Source organism: Elephantulus edwardii, unplaced genomic scaffold (assembly GCF_000299155.1).
Source record: "Elephantulus edwardii isolate Elephantulus edwardi_28Jun2011 unplaced genomic scaffold, EleEdw1.0 scaffold00128, whole genome shotgun sequence".
In the NCBI taxonomy this organism is placed as follows: Eukaryota; Metazoa; Chordata; class Mammalia; order Macroscelidea; family Macroscelididae; genus Elephantulus; species Elephantulus edwardii.
The window spans coordinates 10,164,282-10,174,215 of NW_006399878.1; the positions used below are offsets into that span (position 1 = coordinate 10,164,282).

The 9,934-nt window shown below is 41.0% G+C and overlaps 1 pseudogene; it reads right to left on the reverse strand.

Moving 5' to 3' along the window:
• Nucleotides 1–6,116: 6,116 nt before the first annotated feature.
• The window catches only part of LOC102871795, a 31,012-nt pseudogene continuing 27,194 nt past the window's right edge, over nucleotides 6,117–9,934 (reverse strand).

Here is a 9,934-nt window from a genome sequence, read left to right on the forward strand (position 1 = left end):
AACAACATTCCTTGGAAAGGAACATCATGTTTGGAAAGGTGGAGGGTCAGAGGAAGACAGGAAGACTAACAATAAGATAGATTGATACAGTGACTGAAGCAGTGTACTCGAGTGTGTCAGAGGTGATGAGGGTGGTACAGTTAAGACAGGATTCAGGTATGTTGTTCATAGAGTTGTGGGAGTTGTACTGCACAGCACCTAACAACAAAGTGATGTATTTTGTTAAAGTGATGCATGTAACTTCTTGACTACTAATCAAAACACTGGTAGTCCAAGCTCTCTCAGGAGTTCTAGAGGAAAAATCTGCATCTGGTATTCTGGTTCCATAAATCAAAGTGACCCTACAGGACAGAGGAGAACTGAGAACTGCTCCCTATGTTTTTGGGAAACATACGTTTTGGGAAAGTCAGCTGTCAGAGACCTCTCCAAAGTACTGAAGAGCAATGATGTCAGTCTGGAGACTAAGGTGCACCTGATACAGGCCCTGGTCTTTGTAATCACTTGCTATGCATCAGAAAGCTGGACAATGAGTAGGGATGATAGCAGGAGAATTGATGCCTTTGAGCTGTGGTGCTGGAGAAGAGTATTGAATATATCATGAACTGCTGGGAGAACAAACAGGTTCATCCTAGAGAGATTGGGAACCAGGGTGCTCTTGGAGGCAAGGATTCTGAAGCTTCATATGACATACTTTGGACATGTTGCAAGGCAGGACCAGTCCTTTGGAGAGTGGAGGAGCAGCACAAGAAAGGAAGACCCTCGATGAGATGGATTGACTCAGTGACTAGGGTAATGGGGGTGGATGTGTCAGAGACATTAAGATTGGTACAAGATAGAGCTGGGTTTAGGGCTGCTGTACATAGGGTCGCTATAAGTCGCAGGTGACTCAATGGCACATAACATCAATAACCACCACAACCTTTACTGAAGCAGAGTATCACATTTTTTTCCCTTGGAATTGTTGATAAGTGTGAACTACAGACCTTTTAGTTAGCATCTGACCTCTTGACCACTGCTTTGCCAGGGCTCCTTCCCACAAAGATTCTCTCTCTCAAACTCTCATTGCTGTAGAGTCAGAACTGGCTTATAGCTGACCCTTCAGAGGCTGTGAATTGCACAAGAGGAGACTGCCTCCCTTAGAGCTGCTGATAGATTCAAATCACCAGAGAGGCACAGCTTTGCATTAGCAGGCACTCCCTACAGACCAGATTAGCCAAACCAAAACAAAGCCACTGCAGATTACATAGGGTGCTGTTAATTCAAACTGATTTGGTAGCATCCACGGGAGATAGGCAATCTCCTCCTGTGGGATTAACTGCCTCAGAAAAAGCACCACAGGTCAGCTGTGGGTCAGTTTTGACTCGATGGTATACAACAACAGTAAATTTTAAATTTGGCTGGATGTTGTTAAAACCCTAATCTGTGGATTAGGGGCCCTACAGGTTTGCTATGAGTTGGAAATGACTTGGTGGCAGCAGGTTTGGCTTTTCTCTTTTTAAATCTGTGCACTAAAATTAATATTGACAATTGCATTAAACCTCTAACACACCGGAATGCATTACAAAGTTAAAAAAGACCAGAGCAGAGTGGCATCTCCCTTCTTTCAGTGACAGCTGTTTGAGACAGCACAGATGGCCCAGAGCAAGTTCTGAACAGCAGGGCATCAGTTCAGCAAGAACAACCCTGCACCTTGGCTGAGTCAGAAGGAAACACAGGACTGAGTACAGCACAGCCGCCATAACCTTTTCTCCTGACATGTTTGTAGGAGACAGGGTTGAACACCAAGTCGGTCAAATACTTCTGTGACTGCTCTTCGCTGCCACCGAATCAACTATAACTCACAGAGATCCTATGGGCCACAGGTCAGAACCTTGCCCTCACTTAGCCATCCTCACAATCTCCAACATGCTTGAGCCCATTGTCACAGGGAAGCAATTAAGGGGCCCTGCCCTAGTGTCCTGTGAGCCATGGGCTATCAAACGCTAAGTGTGCCATCCCCTCAGAACAGAAATTTGAAGAGGCAGGCATCAGCTCACATCTCAGCATGCCATGAAGACTACTCTTTTTTTTTGTTTAAATTATTTTATGCTGGTTTAAAACACAGCTCATATGCATTGTTTTCCACACCAGATCTTTCTCATTTCCTTTACCCACTCCTCCCTCCACCCACCAAATTGTGAGAACCTATGATTACTCATCCATCCGTACCCCTCTGCTCCCACCTCCCTCCTTTCATCTTCATACTTGGTTCTGCAATAATGGTTTTATACAGTATTTGTTCTTACGGGACTGAGTTAGTTTACTTATTATGATGCTCTTCAGTCCCTCCCACGTTAGGCAATAATTTACAAAAACATTGCTCCTGCATGCTGTGTAGTACTTCATCATGTGAATGTACCATAATTTCTCAATCTATTCAACTGTGGTTGGGGGTTTGGATTGTTTCCATGTTCTTGTGATGGTGAATAATGCTGCTGTGAACATTGGTCTACAAGTCTCTATTTGTGCCTCAGCTCTCATTCTCTCGGGGAATATTCCAAGCAGTGGAATAGCTGGGTCACATAGAATTTCTATGTTCAGCTTTCTGAGGAAACGCCAAATTGCCACGAAGACCACTCTTGACCTGACTGCATCAGATAAAAATTCAGACCTCAGACTAAGAACAGATTTTGGTAATTAGGAGTTCTGATTGACTTTTATGACAAATAATCCATAAATTGCTATAGTTTGTCAATGGATAATGTTCATTTATGAAGGAAAATGATTTTTTTTCTTTTTTTTTTGCAGGACAGCACTCTAGTTTAAGGTGACAGAACTGAGGAAAGTCCACCCTTCCCCCTTCTCAGCTTCATCCCCACTAAAGCCAAATCCCTGGAAAGTCACCTGTTTTCCCAGATCACTCCCTCACTATGAGACTGAATACCTCTCAAGTCTGTGTGTGAAGCCCTTCGACAATGCCTGTGCACATGGAATGGCAAAAATAAATTTGTGACAATGCTGCACAGCCCATTCACTACCAGTTTAGTCTGACGTATTGCTTTCCTTTTGAAAATTCCAATACAGAATAAGATAGTATCATCTAATTTAATGTATGGGATTAAGCAGGCTTTTGTTCAATTAACTGCACATAGAGTCAGTGTGAATCAGAGGTGAATTGACAGCATATAACAAAAACAATCATTAGACAAATTCATCAGACTAAGAAAATCTAAATAAATGATATACTTTTGTTAATAGTAATGCGCCAATATGAATGTATTAAAAATAAGAAATTTCATTGTAAGGGTGTATGGGAAACGACTATACCTTCTACTTAATTTTTCTGAAAATGAAAAACTGGAATATAAAATGTCTATGAAAAAGAACATATTTTACCCAGTGTAAAAAAAAAAGGGAATTACAGATGTTTAATCTTTTCAATACCAAAGGACTGGTTATTTGGGTTACTTTTATAAATGACAATCTCGGTATTGTCAATGAATTGAAAGACTGTAATTCTACTATGGAAGTGACCACTTGCCTAAACTGAAAATAGTTTCATTATCAAGGCAACTTGGCCTTGTCTAGAAACCAGAAATGTTGAGGTGCAGATTTACTTAGAAAGACTGTATTTAGTTAGAGTCTTCGTGGAGGAAAGGTAAAAAAACACCTAGATGGAGAGAGCCTGTGTTAAGTACATGCTCACAGGGAAAAAGCAACTTTCTAGCCCTTGTGGAGTAGTCCACAGGAAACTGCACTGCTAACCAACGTGGAGACTCCAATAGTTTGAATCCACCAATCACTCTGAGGGAGAAAGATGGGCCCTCTCCTCTAGTGTAACTTACAGCCTGGCAAACACACTGGAGGGTTAACTGTGAGTTGGTTCTGATTTGATGGCAAAAAGAATAATACTTTTAAGATATGTTATCTCAAGAACGGTCTGTGGACTAAATGAATCATTGTCTCTATCACTTCAACGTATCTGATGAGGTTCAGTGGATTTATGAATTGTTGTTGTTATGTGCCGTCGAGTCGTTTGCGACTCATAGTGACCCTATGTACAATATATACCCTGCTCTATCCTGTGCCAATCACATTGCCTCTGACACACCCATCCCGATTACCCCAGTCACTGAATCAATCCACCTCATAGAGGGTCTTCCCCTCCTGCGCTGTCCCTCTACTCTACCCAGCATGATGTCCCTCTCCAAAGACCTGTCTCTCCTTACAACAATGCCCAAAGTATGTCAGACGAAGCCCCAGAATCCTTGCCTCCAAGGAGCAGCCCGGTTTAACCCTCTCTAGGCTGAATCTGTTTTCCTGGCAGTCCATGGTACATTCAATACTCTTCTCAGCACCACAGCTCAAAGGCATCAATTCTCCTTCTATCCTCCCTAGTCATTGTCCAACTCTCTGGCATAACAAGTGATTGCAAAATCCATGGCCTGTATCAGACGGACCTTAGTCTCCAGAGAGACACCGTTGCTCTTGAGTACTTTGGAGAGGTCCCTAACAGCAGACTTTCCCATCGCAATACGTTTTTTGATTTCCTGGCTGCTGGTGCCAAGAGTGTTGACCGTGGAGCCAAGCAAACTGAAGCTGTGAACAATCTCAATCTCTTCGCCATCCATCCTGATGCTACCAATTGGTCCAGTGGTGAGAATCTTTGTCTTCTTGACATCGAGCCTCAGTCCATACCCTCTGCAGTCCTTGACCCTCTGCAGTAAGTGCATGAGGTCCTCCTCAGTTTCAGAGAGCAGGGTTGTGTCATCTGCATAACGCAGACTGTTGATAGATATTCCACCAATCCTAACGCCACTCTTCTCCTCATAGAGCCCAGCCTCTCGGATAATCTGCTCTGCATACAGGTTGAAAAGGTATGGAGACAGGACACATTTATGGCGTATACCCTTCCCAATTTTGAACCAGGGAGTGTTTCCCTGTTGTGTTCTGACGACTGCCTCTCGGTCCAAGTATAGGTTTCGCATTAGCACAATTAAATGATCTGGGATTCCCATTCTTCTCAGAGTCAGCCACAGTTTGTTATGATCCACGCAGTCAAATGACTTTGCATAATCAATGAAACACGGAATGATATTCTTCTGGTATTCTCTGCTTTCAGCTAAGATCCATCTAACATCAGCTACAATATCCCTAGTACCATCACCCCTTCTAAACCCAGCCTGGACTTCTGGTAGTTCTCTGCTGATGTACTGTTCCAATCGTTTTTGGATAATCTTCAGTAGAATCTTGCTTGCATATGAATTAGGAGGGCATTTAAATTAAGAACTTGAGCAATGGTTTGGAGGTCAAATCTTAGCTCTGCCACTGTCCAGTCTCATTATAAGTTTTGTTCTCAAAACTTGGGTTTATTTTTAATTCTGTTTTCTCCCCAAACTGTTGTAGTTAACCGCATTGGTTTGAGATTTCAAGACACTGCACATATTTCAAAGATTCCTGGTAGTGCAATAGTGAAGCGCTCACTGTTAATCGAAAGGTAATTGCGAGGTTTTGAAGCCACTGGCAGCTTCACAGATCCAGAGAAGGGAAGAGTTCCTGTAAAGATCATATATATATATATATATACATTTTAAAAAAAAAAGCAAAAAGCCCCCAAACCTAGTCCCATGGAGTCTCTGACTCAGTGGTATCCTCTACTGAGCTTCCAAGGCTGCGAATCTTTACTGGAAGAGACTGGCCACCTGGATTGGTCAGTGGATTCAAACCTCCAACCTTTCAGAGAGTAGCCTAGGAGATCCCATGTATATGGATAGGGTATCTATGGGGAATCACCTCAGCAGCACACATTTCTGAATTTTATCAGAGAGAAAACAAGGAAAGCTGTGTACTGCTTGACATTGGAAAATGCCATGGATATATAAGTACATCTGTTCATGGTTCCCAAAATTTTATTTGGTGAGAAGACAGTTCTCCTACTGTTTATAATTTCTCCTCAATGGTTTTAAAGACTGTAATCTCCAGAGTGAACAAGCAGTCGTGCTCTAAAATGCATCCCATCCCTGTGGCCCTACTTCCTTCCTCCTCCAATTCCTCCAACTTTTCTTCCTAAGTCATTCACTCAGCCAGCAGGGGCAGCCTTTCACTCCCAGCGCAGACAGCACCTGCAGAGGCTCCTGTCATGGCCAAGAGTACTCTGGGGCCTCAGCTGTGGACTTCAGCAGCTGTGGCAACTGCATGTGACCAGGAGGAGGCTGCCCCAAAAAAACCAGGACTGCTGCCAGCCTGCTCCCTGCACTCACAATCTGCTCCTCATCCAGGCTCTGCAGTCGCCTCTCAGCATCCTGCACACCCTGCACGGTGGGCCTCCTGCATCCTGAGGACACTCAGACTCTGTCCAGCAGACTCCCATAAGGTTTTACTCCAACAAACCTTACTTATATTGAGCAATGGCTATAGGGGGTCTGTCTACACATAGGATGGTATTCATGTATGTCCAAATCGCATAACATCCTATTTCACAGAACATACTGTGGATGTTCAGAGTGCAAATCTGTATAACAAATTATTTGCACAGGACCCTGGAAATAAGCAGTTTTTAAAGCAAAGCCCCTGAGTGGTGGAGTGGTTGGCTATTCAATTGGAAACTACCCAGAGGCACCTTGGGAAACAGACTTGGTGTTCTGCTTCTGAAAGGTTCCAGACTCGAGAACTCTCCGGAGTAGTTCTTTGCACACAATGGGTGGCTCTCGAGGAATCAATCAGTGTAATGCAAATAACAAAAATAAACATGAAATCAGCAGAACATTCCTGCTTCTCAATTAAAATTATTTTACGTAGGGGGAGAAAAAAATCCCACACACAGCCAAACTTATGTACCTGAATATTACTAACCTATAGAACATATATAATAACCTACAGAATATAGTCTCTGCTGGTCTAATGGAAAGGAGCTACATTAACATCCGAAAGGCATGCAATTCAAATCTGCCAGATGCTCTGAAGGAAAAAAGGAGAGCAATCTCCTCCAGTGTGGTTATACTGCCTCTAAAAACCCACTGGAGGGTCAGCGCTGGGTTGGTTCTGACTCAATGGCACACAACAACAATGCACATGTATTAATGTTCATAGAAAGCCTAGACCTAGGCTAAGAAGCTGTTGTCTTAAAAAAAAGAAAAAAAAAAAGAAGCTGTTGTCTTAACACCTTCATGGCACCCTCTGAATTCCTAGTGTTTCATTTCTGCTCTCATAGATTATGTGTGACTTTACATTTAAAAGGTGAACAACGAATAAGGACGATCAAGGTAAAACTGATCCTTGAATTGTGGTGTTGGCGAAGAGGACTGAATATCTCATGGACTGTCAAAAGAACAAACAGGACTGTCTTGGAGGAAGCGCAACCAGAGTGCTCTTTAGAGGCAGGGATGCTAAAACGTCATCTCACCAACATACTTTGGACGTGTTATCAAGAGGGGTAAGTTCTTGGGAAAAAGATATCATGCTGAGAAGGTAGAAAATCAAAGAGAAAAATCCTTAACAAGATGGATTGACATAGTCAGTGACTGTTATGCATGTATCAGAGATTGTGATAATGGCACCAGATAGGACAAAATTCCAAACTATTGTTCTCAGAGCTGACTCAATAGCACATAACAACAGAAACAACTACGTTGGATGATATTTGTGTAGGCCACTTCCTGTCTGAGAAATGCTATCAATAACACACACTGAATTAAAAATTTAGACCAATTTAAATAAAAGCTGCTTCACATAATTTAATTTTGGAAATATCTAAAATTTAATCTCTCTAGCAGTGCCTTACTTATCTAGTGCACACAAGACAGAAATACCACAAGTAGGTGTATTTAACAAACAGAAGGTTTTTTTTTCTTTTCAATTTGGGAAGCTACAAGTACAAATTCAAGGGCACACTTTCTTCCTGTTGTCAGTCCTGAGAGAAAATCTTCGTCTCTTCAATTTCTTGGTGAACTTCACGGACACAGCACCTACTTTTGCCCATCTCTACTTGTTCTTCTGTTTAATCTATTTTATACCACAAAAGCAATTGATTTAAAACATACTCTATATTAACAGTCTCATTAGCATAATAAAGAAAACTCATTCTCAAATAGGATTATAACTAAAGTTTTCAAGTCATTACTGATTTATAGCTGACCCTCTATTGAGTTTCTGAGGTTATAAATTGGGGTAATTTGCCCATCTCTCCTGAGGAGACACTGGTGAACTCAAACTGGTGAAGACAAGTGGCCTTTGGGTTAGCATCACAACTTCCTATGAACTATGATGAGAGCTCTCTAACCACAGATTTAAGTGATAGGATTTACAATACAAATTTTGGAAGGTACAATTCAATCCATGATAAACACCAAATCATTATTTATTTTAATAAGTTTAAAAATATCTCTAGCTTATATAACATATTTTTATGTCTTTCTAAATAGATTATCTCAAACTTATAGATGACCTTCCAGCAGATTTTCAAAGGATGCAAAGTGCATGGAAGGAGATTGCACATCTTTCTCCTCTGGAGCAGCTGGTGGATCCGAACTGCCTGCCTTTAGGTTGACGGCACAATTCCTTATCCACTAGCCCACCAGAGAAAAGCTTATAAGTAATGTATTTTCAGAGCTAATTTATAATATGTTCCCCAGGCCAGAGCAGTGTCTGCCTATGCAGTAAGTGACAGTAGGCTGTTTTATGGACTTATTTCTGCTCCTTGAATCACTTTTCTGCCAGCCTTACTGTTGGCTCCCATCTCACAATTGTGTGCCTCATCTCCAATAAGCTTCTCCATTTCCTAACTTTGTGCTTTAGACTTAAATATATATACACACATATATATATATATACACACATACACACACAAACAACCAACCAAATGTACTTGAGTCCTTTTCAAAATATGAAGACTTTTAGGATCATCTGAGGGGTTTACTTTGGATAAGCAACTTTGATGACACTGTATGACAGTTGTAGGCTCACTGATCCAGAATGTGGATTATGGGCAAAGCTAGTTGTGCCTGTGACCTTGTACTCTGAGTGATGTCCTTGGATGCTGATCCTCTGAATGCCAGAGGTTTGGTTGGGGTTTTTTGTTTTGTTTTTTAGTGGCTTTTTTTTTTCTTTCCTTTTAATCAGTGTCCTCTGACAACATTTTTTGTTATGTATTTGTTTTCAGGCTAGTTTAGTTAATTTTCTATTGAGCTCCTTCACAGCAAAGATCCTGTTGTTTCTGTCAGAGTCAGCAGCAGCAGCAGCCCACATTTACCTCCTATATATGAGATCAATGCATAGGAACCACGTGAATGTTTACATCAGAGATGCAAGCTTTTGATTGTGAATAAGTGCCACAATTACAAAAGCTGCACAGAAGTAGGAAGCATGCCAACTGAATGAATGGTCTCATTTGCCAGCAGCTTGCATTGTGTTTTATAAGAATATGTTTGACATTTTAAGCTTTCCTGTGGCAGTAAATTGTACTTCTCCTAGCAGCAGGAGTTATTATGTCTGTGCCCAGAAGAAACCAAATTGTTTTGAAAAGTTTAATTTCTCTTTTTCAATTTTCATACTCCATTTTATCATTGTTTATTTTTTACCCCAGCTAAGACTATAAGGATCCACATTCTATTATTTCTCATTTAAAATAATCACTTTCTTAAACCTTAAGGATTTCATAATAATCTATTTTAAATTGAAAAAAGTTAAATTGGAATACAGAGTTCCGGTTTAAAAATAGAAACTAAACATAAACAAAACAAAATATTCAACCCAGAGTTCCCAAGGGATGACGGGATTATTTCCTGTAAGTAGCTATCTAATATCTAACAGATTTTGGAATGCCACCTACATTTTAATAGTAACAACCACTCTGTGATCTCTAAGAAAGTCGGTGATATGTTTTTGCATTGGGATAGATCTTACAGGACCCTAATTTTAAAGTTATCAAAATAAAAAATGATGAAATATAGTCTTTTTT